The sequence below is a fragment of the Zosterops lateralis genome (genome assembly GCF_965231275.1).
Source record: "Zosterops lateralis genome assembly, chromosome: 5".
NCBI lineage: Eukaryota > Metazoa > Chordata > Aves > Passeriformes > Zosteropidae > Zosterops > Zosterops lateralis.
In genome coordinates this window covers 15078901-15089244 of record NC_139766.1, presented here as the reverse complement: position 1 = coordinate 15089244, position 10344 = coordinate 15078901, and the positions used below count along the sequence as shown (strand labels likewise).

General features: G+C 40.7%; 2 long non-coding RNA genes across 2 annotated transcripts in view; one reads left to right on the top strand and one right to left on the bottom strand.

Moving 5' to 3' along the window:
• Positions 1-507: 507 nt before the first annotated feature.
• LOC310909201 lies at positions 508-3148 on the bottom strand. The gene is made up of 3 exons (XR_014590032.1): positions 3051-3148; positions 1402-1455; positions 508-958 (listed from the first exon to the last, which is right to left on the bottom strand). It is a non-coding gene; the product is annotated as an uncharacterized lncRNA (long non-coding RNA).
• The window catches only part of LOC310909202, a 32208-nt gene continuing 24745 nt past the window's right edge, over positions 2882-10344 (top strand). The window contains exon 1 of the long non-coding RNA XR_014590033.1: positions 2882-3007. This is a non-coding gene — a long non-coding RNA (uncharacterized lncRNA). The remainder of the gene's footprint in view (positions 3008-10344) is intronic.

Here is a 10344-nt window from a genome sequence, read left to right as displayed (position 1 = left end):
GAATTTTTATATTTTATTTTGACATAGTGGATTTGGAAAAACTTCTCATGTCATTCCTAGGACAAGTAGGAGACAGACAGAATTAATTTTGTTAAAATGTTTACTATGTCCCATTGGCAAACTGTGTTTTTTCTCAAATTCTTTTGTTCCTAACATGCACAAGTGACATTTCATCACATTTTTTGTCAACAGAATGTAATTTTATTCCAATCATTCTGTCAACAAAAAGAAATACCATAAAATCACTTTGCTCGCAAACATAAATTATATGTTCATTTTGTTTGTAGAAGAAATGAAAAAATCAAAACTTTTTCTGTGGAGACAATGAAGACTAATAGCATTTGTTCTGTGGGCAAAATATTTGTGATACAGGCAGCAATTTGTGATTTTTAGACTGGCTGGTGGGCAGAGCATCCATGAAATTCAAGGTGAAGCAAAGAAGAAATGTTTGAATGTGTTTATTAGAGCCTTGAGTCAGAACACTGAGATGAAATCAATGGACTTTGAATCAGACCTTTAAAGGCCCAGATGTGATGCAAGGCACTGTATACACAGAAAATACAGAGCCCATGAGAGGAGCTGTGACTTTTTGGAGAAGTGGCTGGGATGTCATGGAGGACACTGTAGGGCATTCACATGGCATGAGGTAGAGTATTTAGATGGCATAATGGACTCCCAAGTTTGCCTTTTCATTTTACTGTCTGATGTCCTGATGCTTTCTTTCATTTCTTTCCTAAATAACTGCTTTCTTGCACAGCATAGGCAATGCATTAGAGTCAAGATGCATTCTTTTCAAGTGGAATTTTACAGAGTAGGGCCATTGCTCAAGAGCCTACATACTCCAGCACGATATGAGAAAAACCTCTGTGTATTTTAGTGATTGCCAGCTGCTTTCCATTTCCCCCATTACAGCACATGAAGAGCCTCTTCTTTTGTCTTCATCTTTCAGCCCAATAATCTAAATATGGCAAAATAGACATGGCAAATAATTGTTGGATTTTGAGTGTTTAGCTCACAACTCTATGTGCTTTCTGATGACTGATTGAAAGCACCTGTGTAGAATACCAATTTCACTCTGATGTGTTTGGGGAATGAACATTCATCTTAGCTACTAGCTTTTCAAGAAAATTGGTACCCAATCAGGGTATCAAGAAAAATAATGCTGTAAGATTGACTTCTCACACCACAAATGATCACTAGTGAATAACCAGCATAAACAAAGGGTAGGAAATAATTAATCACTTAAAGATGACTGTATGGATGATTTTGGTACAATTACAAGCAAGTTGCACAGATTTTTTCCTTTTGGTAAACTAATTGTAAATGGAGAATAAGGTTCAAAACCTTATTCTGGACAGGGATTTGTGATCCTTGAGTTCATTTGTCAGTTCTGGCACTGACCTGCTGGGTAACTTTAGGTAAATTGTTTCATCTTCCTGTGTGCAAAGGTCCCACCTATAAAAAAGAGGTAGTGGTTCATATTACTCTAGTGCTTATTACCTGTGTGAGGAATGCTGCAGAAAAAAAGCAGGTTTGAAATTGAATAGATGACCATCTCCTTTTCAGTTTTTCATGCTCCAACACCTTCTCTTCGTTCCCTGTACACTTGGACAATTACTTAAAGCTCATGGGCCTTTCACCAACTGGTCTTGGAGAGTGGTTCCTCTTCTCTTTCTTGCAACTGAGATAGAGCTGCTCTGCTCCAAAATCTGCTCCTACTTGACTGCAGACTATTTTTTACCTGGCCATTGCAATTTCTCATTATTTTTCCTTGAAGTGATCCAAAATGCTGCCAAACCCTTCCCAACGTCTACCCTGTGTCACAGCTGACAGACTTGTATCTGAATATCACCTCCCAGCCTCCCGGAGTTTTCTTATCTCCATCTCTCCTTGGCTCAACTGAACAGCAATGTTAAATGTGTTGCCAGCATGGCTTATTGGTTGGCCTATGTCCAACACTTTCCTTTCCTTCTGACTTCTCCTATCCTGATCCTGCACCTCCCTTCTTGGCTACCTCCAGCCACCATAACTGCTACCCTGGAATGTCTTTGTGCTTTTCTGCTTCCTCAGGTATCTCTTTGGCTTTCGACAATATTCAGGGTTCAACTTTGAAAATATTGCATATTCCAGTAATTTTCTAGTAATACTGCTTTTGGGGTCCTGGTTTCCAGGGAACCTCTGTACCTCTATTGTTTTTTGTATTTGGCATCAAGTGATATGTTACAAAGGGGAAGAAAACTGTTCTTCACTTGTTCTTCTGTGTGGAGCTTTCTGTGCTCCAGGACAGTTGGTCCGTCATCGTAGCACCCAGTGGCTTGTGTAACTCTGAATACAGAAGCACAAATGTTCACAGGCATTTAATACTTCAGTAAGGATTTTGAAAAGTATGGGAGGAAGAGATGAACAACTAATCTCTGAATACTCAATATTGCTGTAAAAAGCAACTTGTTGAGACACAGGCAGTTTTGCAAATTCTCAGGGTCCTAGAAACAGCAGTTCAAATAGCAGACTATTTGAATCTTGTTTGCAAAACAAATTTTTTAAAAGATGGAAAAAAACCTAACTCCTAGAATTTTGTCTTTGGAAAGTGTCTAACAGTTATGTATTAACACCAGAAAAAGGCTTTAAGTTAACAATAAGTGAAATGGTACAGTAACTAGATTCAAGCATGCAGAGTCACAGTTCATTTTTATGTGTCCAATACGATTATTTTCACACTGCTTCTTAAACTGTCCCAGAAGAGTATGGTATGTCAGTTCATGGGTTTTTATCACTGAGAATGGTGTTTTAAAGTACAAATACACATTCAGTCTTAAGCTATGATATATTATCTCCCTCCAGGAGTCAACTGGAAGTCAGAGAAGAGATGAATTAATAATTACAAATGCTTCATAACTGCACATCAAGTCCAGTAGCCTTGCATTAATTGAAAATCCAAGCCCTCATGAGATCAATGGGAATTTTCTGTTGACCTTGGCAGGGAGATAAGCTCATACACACTTTGAAGGTAAGCTTGCTTGCTCGGAGTGGCATTGGTTGCAGTTCTTTACCTTACGACATGAATGTCCTTGAAGCAGAAGAGTGATCAGATTTTACCGCCCCTCTGCCCTCTGGGTCTGTGTTTTCCACCCTTTCTGCTTTCCTTTGCAGTAAAGCTGTGCACTGTTCAGCCTTTAACCCTTCTTTCCACATGATCTCTCTCATTTTTGCAGTAATTGGTTCACCTCAGGCTCAACTCACTCAATCAGGGTGTTGTGAGTTGGCCAGAGGGTCTCACAAGGGCACTGATTAACCACCTCCAGGACTGTGACCCTCTGTCCATCTTCTGGCATCCTGCAGAGTCAGAGAAGGTGGAGACCGTGTGATCTGCATGAAGAGTTCATTAAAAAGTTAGCAAACAGCTTCTAAACAGCAAAGAATGGAAAATGGCAGCTCTGGCAACTCCTTGAAGCTCTATCAAAGCAATGGGAAAGCTTGATGGATGCTCTCAGCTGCAGCAGGGACAGTGAACATCAAGGCAAATGAGAAAGGGCACACTGACTCCTAGGCTGGAGGATGGTGGCAGAAGAGATCCCTGGTGGTGGTGCTGTAAGTAAGGGCACTGAAACCTCTCTGCATTGAGTCTCACATCTGGATCACCCATTTTGGGGCCATAACTCAGAGATTTGTTTGCACTTGGAGGAAAGGTGATACAGCAGCTCTAGAGAAGAAGGTGACAGAGCAGCTCTAGAGAAGAATGGCAGCAGCAGCCCAATTTTAGGAAATATATCTGTATTTTTGATGTCCTTCTTGAGGTAATTACAGGAAAGACAGGAGAGATTTTGTTGTTACAACCAAGAAAGTGGAAGCTACTCTGTATGACAAACTGTCCTTTAAGATCATCTGTGGAGGAAGCCATGAGTTTCCCCCAGCCCATTCTCTTCAGTCTCTGATCAAAGATGGAAGTCAAGCAGAAGACAAAATTAAGCGTGCAATTTCCGATTCACTCTCACTAGGTTTGTGCTGATGGCTTAAACAAAACAAAAACAAAAACAAAACAAAAAAAAAAAACAAAAAAAAACAAAACAAAAAAAAAAACCAAAAAAAAAAACCCAAACAAAACAAAACAAAAAAACCCCCCAAAAAACCCAAAAAAATCAAAGCTGGGATTACAGGCTTAGCACTAGGAGTGCATATTTCAGCACATACTGGGCTCTTTGTTGTTCTGTCACACTGGTAGAATGAGACTATTAATGCATTGTCCCAGGCAGGCTGCATTATAAAGCCCAGTGGCTAAGTTAAATGAAAAAGACCACTAAGAATAGCAGTGTGCAGTTTCCTACTGCTTCCTTTTTCTTGCAGAACTGTCTAGATGAGGCAGGGGAGAGGCAGTGGATGAAGTTGTAAGAACATTTCATAGAGGAGAAACTCGTGATAGTCAATAAGGTTCCTTGGCAAAGATTTCTAGCATCTACTCACTATCCTACAAATTTTCCTGACTTTTTGAAGTGCTGTGTTTTGGCAGGCCACAAATATTTCCTCTTTGTGAGCAAGGAAGGAATTACATGGTGGGCTGTAAATGCTTTCTCCAGTTACCTGTTCAGCATTTCCCAAGTGTCTGTGGCACTTAGGGGCACAGGTGTCCATTTTTAACCATAACATTAAGACGAAACAAAGTTCCCACTTCTGAAAAGAGCAAAATTAAAGATTTTTCAACATGTTGCATCAATGTGAGTTATCTGAAGAAGGCTTGCCTAATACTAACCTGGTATATCAGTGACAACAGGTTCTGGCATTCCTTGCAGAAGCCATGAAGAGCAGCAGTGGACCCAGTGCAATTTAGGAAGTCCTGTCTCTTAATATCTGTTATTAATTTATGTGTGTTAGTTAAACTCCCTGGAAATGATGTAATCCACACTTTTTCTTGCCTCCTAGATGCAGAATTGGTGAGTGTCTGGTGCTGAGACAGCTAGCCAAAAACTTGCTATTCTTTGAAGATATTAGTTGTTAAGTAACAGTAACAACCTGCTCTGAAACAATATTATGACCTTTAAATTTTGCCAACCCATGGTCAGGATGATCCTTAAGGAAGTTGTTGGGTTGAGACCCAAAGCCACCACCCATCTCCTTAGAACTGCAAGGAAGAAACAGCTTCCCCTTCAGCTCTAGCTATCTGCTAGACTGCTCAGCTGAGACTGACAGTCGTCTTTTGGGGAATCGCTACTCATTGCAGCTGGTAGCAAGTGCATCACTCCACTGCAGCAGGATTTGGGTCTCCTCTGAGACCTGCCATTGCTTTCTGGGAATTATAAATGAGCACTGAAGGGTCTCCAGTGCACCTCCAGAGCAGGTACTGGCAGGGCATGGGCAGCAGGCTGCCAGTCTTGGTAGGCTGGGGGGATCACGGTGCAGGGTCAGGCACTGCTGGGGTGAGTTGGCAGGCTCACATGGGTGTACTGAGTTCATGTCTGCTCTGGGATGGGTCAGAAGAGCCACTGTGCCCCTTTTGTGTCCAGATTTTCTTTTCCTGCCTCTGAAACCCACTCCCAATGTCACCAAGCAAACCCACTCACCTGCCCATGTCTCAATTCCAGGTGCTATCAACTGTGTCTGTGTAAATGCCTCAAATACAAACAATGGCTGAGCACTATCTATTCCAGGAATTTCACAGAGAAGAAACAGAGGACAGGTTATGTCAGTTAGAACTACTCTTTTAATGCAGAACTTAATAAATGTTTACAAAAGGCTTTGAGTTTTGTAAGGGTGCTATAAAGGCAGAAAATATTTTTTGTCACAATGCTTCTCAGCTGTGTTTCTTCTCTTTTCAATACTGAATGAGCTGGGAATGTCTCATTTTTTTCTTCCCCCAATGCTTACAATGTTTTGTTCCCTTATTTGTACTTTTCAAAGGTGCGTTGCAAGTGGGAAGAATCTCTAATATGAAGAAGAACGTTTCTAGGAGTCTCTAGGATTCCCTGCGTTTACCATGCAGAGCCTGCTGGTTCACAGACAGGCCACAGATAGCTCTTGATGAACCAGTATGTAAATCCTCATGGCTCTTCAATGCCATCTGGCTGCTGGGGTTGCTGGGGCAGTTTTGGGGAGCCCATCCAGCCCCAGCCATGCAGCCACTGCAGGCAGTCCAGCAGCACACTACTAATCCATCTGCAACTGGGTGGTGACTGGTGGGACCATCCTCTCCCCCTTTCCCCAGCCTGGGCAAAACTGCTTTTTGGGCTGCTTTTATGGCAGAGATGGTGTTAAATAACAGTTGATCTGGCAACCTGTCTTCCTACTGCTTAATTCTGAAAGAAAACAAGACTAAAATGAAAAGGCCTTTTCCTCTTTTATTTGTCATTTTACTAATTAGAGTATTACAGCATTTTCCAAGGCCAATTACGTACTGTTTGGGGAGATTAGCAGAGTGCAAAACCTACGGTGGTGTATTATATAGTGGTGGTTCATGGAAGAAAAGTAGTTGAATTAAACCCCTTATAATTTCATGTGTTTATCCTAATGCAGATTCCATATATGCATATATATAATAGCAACTGCACAACATTCAGCAATGCTTAAAACAGAATTTCTTCTCCACGAGACAATGAATAAGTCATTTGTCATATGTTTCCTTTAATTCATGGCTACAGAGCATTTTAGAATTGCTTGATATAAATCTGTCTCATCTATTTGACAACTCTGATATTGAGTCATTCATTTTTATTCTATGACTTAAAAATTTCTATTCTGCAGCTAGAGATGGGTGGCTAAAGTGCTAGTTTTGGACTATGGCTAGAATGTAACAATAGCTTTTGACCCTAGCTCCAGTCCCAAGGAAAGTGAATTTGGCAATCTCATTTCAATTCATAGTGAATAGCTGTTCACATAAAAAAATCAGCACCTACCATTTGTCATACTTGGCAGCTTCTGTTTAAGAATGGTCCAGAACTGCATTACCATGGAAACTAAATTACCTACTCCTACTCCTGGCTCAGAAGGTGATTTCAGCCAGTGGTGGAGGTTTCATATCACTGACAGAGGGAGATGGGGTACCTGGGGGAACCGTGATGTGTTTGACCCATAAGGACACTGGCCTCAGCCCTCCAGTTTGAGTATTGCTATCTTCTGGTCACGTGCCATTGGGTTCAGACCACATGGGTTTCTCACACATCATGATTTATTTACTGATTTTTCTTATGGTAACAGCTACCAGCTCCAGTCAGGCTAGGACTGTGTTCTGTTCAGTGCTGTATTTACATATGTTTAAAGACAATTTCTACTCTGAGGACCAGGCAAGCATGTGAAGCTCCATATATTCTTTTTAAACTTGAAAATTAAAACAAGATAAGTGATTTGCTTGAAATTACACAGGAAAGTGGAGGCAGACCTAGCAAATGATTGTCCATTTCTTCATTTTCAGCACCCATTCAGGGTGTTACTTATCCAAACCACTCTATCCCTTTTCAGCATTGTTACTAATTTATGCCAGGTGAGTTGGAAATACCACACGGTTGGATAATTTTTGTTCCTATCATCTACTAAAATGATCGCTGATTCATAGGACAGTGTTTTATTTCAAGCTGCTCAGTCCTGAAGTGAATAAACTTAATGGATTAGAGATCAATGTTTACTGGACACTGGAAGTTTTTAAGGTTATTTAGATACTTCATGTTGGTTTTGTAATTGTAAGCAAAAACTGTGCTATAACCACTCCATCCTTCAATAATGACTGAAACAAAAGATGATTTCAATCTGCTGAGCTGTATAAACCACCCCTTTTTCTCACAGATACTGCTTCTTAGTGAGATGTATGCTAGTGGAAAGGCTAGAAAATAAATAAACATAAAACCCCAACCAATAATATGGAATGCTTTTATGCTCAGAGAGCTAGAAACTCAGCAGAGAGAAACAAAAGTTTTGCCACTCCTAATGTGGTGGCTTAGGTGCAAGGACAAAAGTCCCATCAAGACCCGTCTCGGTGAGGTCCTGAACAATGAGGTCTAGTGGAAGGTGTCTCTGCCCATGGTTTTTAAGGTCTCTTCCAACCCAAAACTAATCTCTGATTCTGGGAGCATCCTCTGAAGATTTGGCTCTTAGTGTATCAGATTTGCACCATGGAGCAAGAGTCCTTCACTTCCCAGCTGGAGGTGGATGCTGCTGGGACAAACAGGGTGATCTGTATGAGATGAGCACCCATCTCTGCAGGACCTGGCAATCTGTGGCTTTCCACCCCATAGACTCCTGCCACATTCTCCTTCATCCATGGGCATGGACTGCTCCCATTTCCTAGGGCACAACAAGAGTAGGAACCGCTGAGTGTGGACACCCTTCTTGCTTTGCCCTTGCCATGGCCCTGGCAGAGTATTTGGGTCTCTTCTGCTCTGCCTTTGCTTTTTATATGCATCTTTCCTATTTAAGTGTCACAGATCACTGCACCAGCTGATTAGCCTGTACATGAATGGAATATAAAAGAGCAAGTCCCCAAGTTGTAGGTAAGACCTTTTGTGAAATTGACTGGCTAAAAATAAGATGGAAATTGGCTCTGAGCTTTTGAGAATCTGTCTCTTCTTCAGGCCACAGGAAAGAAGAGCAAGGGGTAGCACTTCATAATTAATTATGAATTTATAATTAATTTGAAGCCCGAATCAACAACCTACTAGAGAAACTGCTATTACTTCCTCTGGATCCCCAGAATCTATCAGAGAGTTTGATCCTCAAGTAGTTTTCAAAATTTCAGGACCTTTTTCTATTAAGTTTGATGGTTTTTTCAGCATCTTAGTCTTTTGTACAACTCTGGTTTTTGATTTTTCTGTTTAAGGGACCAGATCAATAGTTGTATGGGTCTGTAGTCTCTACAAGTGAGTGCAAATGGTTGCCCTCCCTGAGTAGAAATTATTTGTTTAGTTGGGTAGGTTTATGTATTGTTTTGAAGATTGGTGCTTTTGACAGATAAACAATAGAAAAATATTCTGTGCTTCTGCAGCACATAATCTGATGCTCTTTGTATACAAAGACTCCTTACTCTGTGCTATAAATACAGCTGAACTTCTCTCCCCTCAGAGTTGTGTGTGGCTTAAGCAGACTGGTGGGGTGGGATTGTGAAAAGCAGTCAAGGCTGACCTTTTCCTACCTCCCCCCTAACGCCGATGGTTAAAATTCCTGCTGACTTCAAGGAGAGTGGATCTGGATCAGTGTTGAACACTTCTGAAAATCCCACCTGTAAAGCCTGCAGAGTTCATTATAGGGGCAAAATTTTGTATAAAGCCCAGCAGGGACATACAGAAATTGTTAGCAGCTTACTAATGACCTCCACAGTGGATGCGTGTATTGAATTTAATTGGGCTGCATCCCAGTAAGGTCCTGATATGCTTATGATTAATTTTCTCTACAGTCTACCTTTAATTTTGCTTTGAAACTGGATGGATACTCCATATTTGCACTTTTATAAAAGACTGGCAGTGAAATAAAGCATGCAGGTAATTATGCCCCAAGGAAGAGCTGTGAGTGAGGTAGACCCTCAGTTAATGTAGCTGGATGGTAGCAAGTTGTTGTCAATCCCTCTTGATGGCCTGCTAAAATAAGGCAACATTCAATGTGAAATTATTTAATTTTTGTGGGTACAGGCATGGTTAAGTTTCTTTGTATAAGGTCTGCTTAGTAGTGTGAAGGCATAAAATAAGCGTTGAGCACAGTGACACACTTGAAAGGGCAGGTTATATTTATTCTGTGTTGTGTCAAGGGCATGCTGCTTGCTAACTGTAATTAGACAGTGTATCTGGAGGTCTGTGGCCAAATAGCAAAGATGTCTTTGCAGAGTATAAAAGGACTATTGTGTTAGTCCCTGGTCTCAGAGGGTATGAAGATGTTTCCCTCTCCTGTCTGTTATTACTCATACTTGGTTACTTTTATGTAAATTCAGCCATGAGGAGAGCTGACAAGACTGTGACATGAAGAGATTTCACCTTTTTCACTGAAACAGGGTTTTTATTGTCTAGTAATACTGTCTTAGTTCTCTGCAAAGGAAAGAAAGAGATGTTATTGAAAATCCCATAATTAGCAGCTTAAGGTATAAACCATATAGAACCTTGTGTTCTATGATAAACCCCCTAATTAGCTTTGTAGGAACTGTTTAAAAGCAAGCATACATGCATCCTTATCACTAAATAATTATTTGCAAATAAACTCTTTCTCAACATATCTTTGGAAAACACAAGATTATTAGTTGGCAGAGTTAAGCCAGCTGAGTAGCTGAAAAAGCATGAAAAGAGCTACAGAAGTTCTTTTCAGAATCCTGCTCTCTTTGGCATTATTTCTCTAAAGCTTGATTTATCGAGAGGAGAATACAGTATTTGGTTTCCCCACAAGTAA